Source organism: Phaseolus vulgaris, chromosome 9, assembly GCF_000499845.2.
Source record: "Phaseolus vulgaris cultivar G19833 chromosome 9, P. vulgaris v2.0, whole genome shotgun sequence".
Classification (NCBI taxonomy): Eukaryota; Viridiplantae; Streptophyta; class Magnoliopsida; order Fabales; family Fabaceae; genus Phaseolus; species Phaseolus vulgaris.
Window position 1 is genome coordinate 16,943,347 of NC_023751.2, and position 8,186 is coordinate 16,951,532.

An 8,186-nucleotide genomic window follows, 5' to 3' on the forward strand; every position below is an offset into this window, starting at 1 on the left:
TACTTTAATCTGTTTCACTGTGAAAGAACAGGTTTATTCCTTGGTGAGTTGAAAGGTTTTTCACAAGTTAGTTAGGGCTCCAAAGGTACCACTCAGACAGTTATTTCTGTTAAGCTGAGTTGGCAGTTTTCACAAATAAATCTGTTAAGATTCAAAACTGAATCTGTTGTTTTCTTAACTGCTTTTCAACTGTTTTTTTAAAAGAAGTTAGAAACTGTTTTCTATATAAACAATGTCTCTCTCACATGAACAAGTGCTGAGGAATTACGCTTTTGACAGAGATCAAACAATTTCCATGTGAGAAGAAAGATTGAAAAGAGTTTTTGAAAGGTTTCCAAAGAGATTTTCAAGTGTGCTTGTTCTAGGAAACCTTGAATCTTGGTGAAGGTGCTGGTGCAGTTTCTGCAGCAAATTGAACTACTGGTTTTGAGTTCTTGCATCTTCTTTTCAGGTGTAATCTTTCCTTTATTCTGTTTTGTAAAGGTGTAAGTGTTAGTCACTCCTTGATAGGGTTTCTTGGAGTGCAAGGTGTGCTGAAATAGGGTTTTTCAGCATTGTATGTGGTGTTCTTGTAGGGTTCAAGAACTGCTGGTTTTGTAAGTAATTGGCACTGTTTTTTAGTGAATTCCACCTTGGGGTAAGGTGAGACTGGATGTAGCTCTGTATGAGTGAACCAGTATAAAAACGTGTGTATCTTGCATTCTCATCCCTGCACTCTTTTCTGTCTTTGCTTAATCCTGTCAAGAACTAAATCTGTTCTTTTTAAATTGAATCTGTTAATTCTGGGTTAAGTGAAAATTGTTCTTCTTGTCTTGTTAAAGGTTTCTGATCATAAACTAGGTTGCTGCATATAATGGCTTAAGTGAATTGTGAACAAACTGACCATTCATTAAAACCTGTGAAAGGAACATTTTTTTTTTAGATCTTGTGTTGTGTAATTTTGGTTGATCTCTAAGCATAGCTATATCCTTTATCCTCACAATAATAAGCTGATCTGGTTCTGTTCTGATTCTCTGTTGATCACAATTTTACAGTGAACAAAATTCAGATTGTGCCAATACTGCTCTGAAAAATCAATCTGTTTCATGTAAAATCAATCTGTTCTTTTTGCCTCTGGAATACTGAAAAATTGTGTGTTCTTGCGAAAATTTTATAAGCTCAATTCACCCCTCCCCTCTTGAACTTAGACACTAATAGACCCAACACTTTATTCTTGACAACCCAACCAACTAGGGATCCAACATACTTTACAAAGCATCAACCAGAGTGATATAAACATGACAAGACTGATATAGTCATGATCGCATCAAAATACAATTATATCATCCCTCTAAAGGAGACACGTTCTCACAACACAAGACAGAATACCATTTTCCAACAACTAAATAGGATCTTTGCCAGCAAGCAGAAATAAATCAAACATCCAAAAGTCATAAATATCAACCCAAACTTGCAAGAAAACTACTGATGTGATTCCAATAGCCACATAGAACAAGATTCTTGACATTTTTAGGAATCACCTTGAGCTGGAAAATATAGAGGCACTTTCTTAGAGTTGGATCATGGTTCTAAGTCAAGAACTCACCAATAACAAGTACCAAATCCCAAACTCATTTGGATGAACCAAATATTGTCAAATTGAATCAACAAAGGAATTATAAAATGGATTGACCGAACAGAATTAGGCAAGAAAACATATGAACCGAACATAAAAGGAATTGAAAACAAAAACAGAACATAGGTGCTGGAAAATTAGAATAGCCGAACCAAAACAAATCAAAAACACAAGGCAACAAGAACAATTGAAAAGAAGAAAGGAAGGAGAAGAGAATGCTCATGAAGATGGAAGAATGGTTGGATGATCACGCCACTAGAAGTATGGATGCTCCTAGATGAGTGTGCAAGCCGCCACTTGAGGAAACCATGGTCCTTCAAGATAAGACTAGAGTAGAAGGCTCAAAAGCTCTCCAAATGCTCACTCCAATTTTGAGTATAGTTTCTTTAGATGAATTCAAATCTGAATTTTACAAGGAAGGCACCTCTATTTATAGCCTAAGGTGCTGAAAAAAGAAAGCTAAAACAATTCAAAATTCCCTCCAAATCAAACTAGAACCGGCGCCTATTTGCAAAGCAAGGAAGGTGTGATCCTTTCCTTCACTTTGGCACCCCCTATTCTACTCCTACACCTATCTACTAATACACCCCCCTAAAGCTCCTAACTAAAGCCTAAAAGATGCTATAACAAAAGAGGTTTCTAAAGTTTCCCTCTAAGCACCTTCAACTAAAGAAACTACAAAAAGAGAAAATAAATGTCCTCTAGCTCCCAAAGCTTTGAACATGCTTCTTGTAATCCTTTGAGGTGGACTTTGACCTCCATGGGCGTCCTCCATTTGTGCCTCCACCTCTTCTTGAGCTTGATGAGTGGCCTCCATGTTCTCTTGAGCTTGATCTCCATCATACTCCCCGAGTTGGAGAGAATTCGACCACGAATTCTGGAGACCTACAGAAAAAGGAGTTAGATCGCTGACATTAAAAGTATGACTACCTAAGAATGTATCAGGCATATCTAACTCATAAGCATTGGCATTAATCCTCTTGAGGACTTGGAACGGTCCATCCCCTCGAGGCATTAGTTTGGACTTCCTTTGAGTAGGAAAACGATCCTTCCTCAAATGAAGCCAAACCCAATCGCCCTCATCAAACAACAATGCTTTTCTCCTTTTATTGGCAAGTTCAGCATACTTGCCAACCTTCTTCTCAATTCTCTTCTTGATGTCTTTATGCAAAGTTTTCACAAAAGAAGCCTTTTCATCCCCATCTTTGCACAAGACATCTTCAAGAAGGGGAATAGGAAGAAGATCAAGAGGTGTTAGGGGATTAAACCCATAGACTACCTCAAAAGGAGAATGAGAGGTGGTAGAATTTACTACTCGGTTATATGCAAACTCAACATGGGGTAGTAAATTCTCCCACACTCTAGGATTCCCCGAAATAAAGCATCTCAATAGTTGTCCCAAAGTTCTATTCACCACCTCGGTTTGACCATCAGTTTGTGGGTGGCAAGTGGTAGAAAATAAAAGCTTAGTTCCAAGCTTGCCCCACAAGGTCTTCCAAAAGTGACTCAAGAACTTAGGATCTCTATCGGACACTATAGACCTAGGAATCCCATGCAAGCGAACCACTTCTTGGAAGAAGAGGTTTGCAATGTGGCATGCATCATCCACTTTGTGGCAAGGAATAAAGTGAGCCATCTTTGAAAAACGATCCACTACCACAAAAATGGAGTCCTTTCCCTTTGATGTCTTGGGTAAGCCTAAGATGAAATCCATAGATATATCTACCCAAGGCATTGAAGGGATAGGAAGAGGAGTATAAAGACCATGGGGATGCATTTTAGATTTAGCTTTGCGGCAAGCTATGCATTTATCACACAAACTATGAACATGTTTATGCATATGAGGCCAAAAGAAATGTTCATGCAACACATCCAAAGTTTTAGCAACCCCAAAATGTCCCATTAAGCCCCCCTCATGAGCTTCTCTAACAAGAGATAATCTAATAGAGCATTGGGGAACACAAAGACGTTTTCCTTTAAAAAGAAAGTCATCTTGAATAAAAAAGTCTTTGTGTCCTCCCTTAAGACACTCTTGATAGAGGAGAGAAAAATCAAGGTCATCATGATAAAGTTCCTTAATGTGATCAAAACCAAGATATTGAGAGGTTAAAAGATTTAGCAAGGTGTATCTCCTAGAAAGAGCATCCGCCACAATATTTATTTTGCCTTGCTTGTGTTTGATCACATAAGGAAATTGCTCAATGAATTCCACCCACTTAGCATGCCTTTTGTTAAGTTTGTTTTGGCTTTTCAAATATTTAAGAGATTCATGATCACTATGTATCACAAACTCTTTGGGAAAAAGATAGTGTTGCCAAGTAAACAAAGCCATAACAAGTGCATATAATTCCTTATCATAGGTGGAATAGTTGAGATGACTTCCCTTCAATTTCTCACTAAAATAGGCTATGGGGTGGCCCTCTTGAAGGAGAACAGCCCCAATACCTATGCTTGAAGCATCACACTCAATCTCAAATGTCTTAGTGAAATTAGGAAGGGCCAAGATGGGAGCATTAGTCAATTTTTCTTTCAAAGTATCAAAAGCATTTTGTTGTGCTTCTCCCCAATGAAAGACCACATCCTTTTTCACTATGTCATTGAGTGGTGCGGCAATGGTACCAAAGTTTGGGACAAATCTTCTATAGAAAGAAGCAAGCCCATGAAAACTTCGGACCTCATTCAAAGATTTCGGTGTAGGCCAATTTTGAATGGCCACCACCTTTGTTTTGTCCACATGGACCCCTTTACAACTCACAACAAACCCTAGGAATTCTATATGGTCAAGAGCAAACATACATTTAGCAAGGTTAGCATACAAATGTTCCTTCCTAAGGGTTTCCAAAACTTGCCTAACATGCAACCTATGGTCATTCAAAGATAAGCTATAAATGAGAATGTCATCAAAGTAAACCACAACAAACTTACCAATGAAAGGTCTAAGAACATGATGCATGAGGCGCATGAAGGTACTTGGTGCATTAGTTAAACCAAAAGGCATAACTAACCACTCATATAAACCAAAGTTGGTCTTAAAAGCCGTCTTCCATTCATCACCCGGTTTGATACGGATTTGATTGTAGCCGCTTTTAAGATCAATCTTTGAAAAGATTTTTGAACCATGTAATTCATCCAACAAATCATCTAGTCTAGGTATGGGATGCCTATACTTAATGGTTATGTTATTGATGGCCCTACAATCCGAACACATTCGCCATGTGCCATCCTTTTTTGGCACTAAGATGATAGGCATAGCACAAGGACTCATGCTATCTTGCACCCACCCTTTCTCAATCAAAGCCTCAACTTGTTGGCGAATTTCCTTGGTTTCACTTGGATTGGTCCTATATGCGGGACGATTTGGTAAAGAAGAGCCCGGTATCAAATCAATTTGGTGCTCAATCCCTCTCAAAGGTGGAAGTCCATTTGGAGGATCTTGAAACACATCTTTGAACTCTTCTACCAAATTTTCCAAGCAATGAGGACTATCAACAAGTGATTCTATGCTAAGAGTTCTAGGGATGGCTAAAAAAAGAGGATGATGAGCCACTATTTCCCTTTCAATGTCACGCCTAGACACAAGGAGTGTAGGCTTAGAACTCTTATCTTTTTTATCTTTTTCACTCTCCCTCTTTTTCTTCATGATAACTTGGTTCTCATGGACTTCTCTTGGAGAGAGAGATTTTAAAGTAACCTTGTGACCATGGAATTCAAAAGATAATTTGTTGGTAAAGCCATCATGTAAAACTTTTCTATCAAATTGCCAAGGCCTTCCCAAAAGAACACGAGTGGCTTCCATGGGCACAACATCACATAATACCTCATCTTTGTATTTTCCAATGGAGAAATGGATGAGGACTTGTTTATTAACAATTATTTCTCCTACTTCACTAAGCCATTGTAACTTGTAGGGCTTTGTATGAGAGATAGTAGGCAATCCAAGCTTATCTACTACTCTTGTACTAGCCACATTTGCACAACTACCCCCATCCACTATCAAGGAACAAATGTTATTTTGAATAAGACATCTTGTATGGAAAATATTTTCCCTTTGACTTTCATCAAAAGGTTGTGAAACTTGTCCAAGAAGTCTTCTCACAACTAACAAGTCCCCTTCAAGTGGACATTCGCTCTCTTCCTCACTAGATGCATGAGAATGCAATGAATGCTTTGGAGAATCCGAATCATGCTCACTAACTACAATGCCCTCATGCATGTACATACTTCGTTTGGAAGGACAATTTGCAGCAATATGACCATAACCCATACATTTAAAGCATTTAGTGTTAGAAGCCAAAAACTTGCACTAAATCACCTAACATAAATCACCTAACATACAACATAAAGGTTCCAAACACCAATCCAGATAAGAGGAATCAATCAATCTTTGTTTTACCGTAACCCAAGACTACGTATTCTTTTGTACCAGAGTAAAAATCTCAAGTAAATCGTCCATTCTTAAAAACAACCATATTCCTATAATTCCAAATTTTACCCATATTACCAACCCATTCCCCCAACACCTAATAGTAATTATATATGTACTGAAACTTTAGTGAAAATTGAGACAGTGGAACTTTAACTTTATGCAGGGAAGAGTGATTAGTTGTAACCCTTGTGGATATATACTTCATGTTTGATGATTGATGTCTTCTGGTTTTCTTGCAACACATGCATTAAACCCTCTTCATCTCCTTTTTTTACTTCTTCAAAACACCAGCGCTTATATTAAGTTTGCCATGAAGAATACCTTTATTTCTCAAAAACTACTTATCATTTGATTTAAATTTGACACAGTGAATTTTGATTAATTTTGTGGTGAGAAATTTTGACATTTTACCCATCCTGTGGAAGGAAATTTGTCTGTCGAAGTTGTACCTGTGACAAGTAGTATCAGTCTTTCAGAGTTGGTTCGCTGAGCTTCCAACCATGGTGCAGAGGGGTCAAAATATATCACAATCAGTGTCTGCCACAAATTCGTCATTCAATTTTATCATTGAATATATAAAGGTCTTGTATATGGTCCCCTAACGTTAATAAATTCATGGAAGGAGTACCCTACACCCTTTGATATTATTATTTAAACATATATATTAATTTTCCCTGTGCATGTTGGTCTTCATCTACGTTCATTGGTCAACATTTTTCACTTGTTGTTGTCTCAACAAACTTGCACAAGCACATATACACCATGTCAGATAAAGAATACCATATATTTTTATAAGGGCTTAAGAAGCTCAATAATTGAAAGCGAAATTGCTTTGTGGGAAGAACCATTCCATTTTTGTTTGCTTTGTGGATATCACTGTTTGATAAACAGGAATGGTTGTTCCTTCTATTCACGTTGACATATCTGCTACATGCATGACCGACCAACAACAAACAAAGATGAATAATGTTATACGTAACGTAGTCTATGATCATTGAACGTAAGTTCTAGTTCAACGCTGTTTTCTCTCTTCTTCTGCCTTCCATCTAATTGCACGCTGTCTACCAATATCCTCAAATAGACACCCATTTCCCCGCATCACATACACAAAATTACAAAACCTAGTTTATCAAACTAAATGCCCACTGTACAATGTTATTATAACATCCTAATCCTGGTTTTATCCTGCTTGTCCCACTGATTAAGAAAGTATCATTTTAGAAGACATAAAGGATTTAATTATTTCATTTTCCTGTTCTCCTTCCTTGTCTTCTTTTTTGTCCCCCACTTCATAACTCGGATAACCAGTTTCACGTCACTATTAATTTAAACTTGTACGTTCTGATTAACTGTTGTTTTTTCAGTAATGCAAACTCCTGCACAACAATCCTCGATATTCAGCACAACAACCCCCTTTTCTAAACATAAAAGTTAGATAAAAGAAGATGTTTTTCATTTCGTAGGTTTCAACCGCAAACCAGACACAGATTGTATTTTAATATTATAATATTATAATATAGAAGTTTAACATTTTTCATAACCTTTGTGTTTGTTGGATTGATTTAAGTTAAAGGGGAATAGCAATGCAGCAGAAAAAAAGGAGATATCAAATTGTGTCTTTGGGAAGAGAATCCGCAGAGCGAGATAGGAACTGAATTAATTCGAAACAAACAAAAAAAAAAACTTCATGATTATGATGATCATGGTAAGAGCACTTGGTAGTGGTTTTGAAAAAAATATTGAAAGAAAATCATTAGAGTGATTCAGCTTATAGATTGCGATAGGATGAGGGATCCAATTGTTTAAGAAGTGGTGGATCTTTGTCCTTTTTATCAATATCAATTACTGTGAACATGATGACGTATTCACTGCATTATACCTGCGTAATTTTTTATCACCACGTGCTTTGCCCTTTTCTTAATCAGAGATAATCTTGTAGGCTCATCCTTCTTTTATCTGTGATATATATGTTAAGATAGAAGAAGTCATTGGTGTCGTCACTGTGTTTGAAGATATTTGTTCAATTTTTTTTTTCTTTTTTGTCTCTTGTTGTTGGTTTATTTTTTATTATACTCTTTTATACAAATTAAAACATTAAAAAATTATAACTACTTTTAATCTATTTTAATCTTTTCTATAATTAAT